Source organism: Sipha flava, unplaced genomic scaffold, assembly GCF_003268045.1.
Source record: "Sipha flava isolate LNK unplaced genomic scaffold, YSA_version1 74_pilon_pilon, whole genome shotgun sequence".
In the NCBI taxonomy this organism is placed as follows: domain Eukaryota; kingdom Metazoa; phylum Arthropoda; class Insecta; order Hemiptera; family Aphididae; genus Sipha; species Sipha flava.
In genome coordinates this window covers 773,626-773,917 of record NW_020273614.1, presented here as the reverse complement: position 1 = coordinate 773,917, position 292 = coordinate 773,626, and positions in this window count along the sequence as shown.

The window sequence follows — 292 nt, the reverse complement described above, 5'->3', positions numbered from 1 at the left end:
ACAAAAATCTATAATTTTTTACTGTATATTTAAAATAAATAATATATAATACGTAAAAAAAAAGTGTTAAATTTAGCATAAGTTTTATATATAGTAAGCAGCATGTACCTAATAATTAAAGATGAGGACGAATGTTTCTCGCTTGTAACTTTTAGCCTTTTGGGGGAATTTTATAATTTATTTCTCAAAGTCAACAAATATATTCGCTTATATTATAAAAATATATAAATGTTCAGAATCACTATTGTATGATTACATACTTTTTGACTCTAAGCACGTATTCAGAATCGAT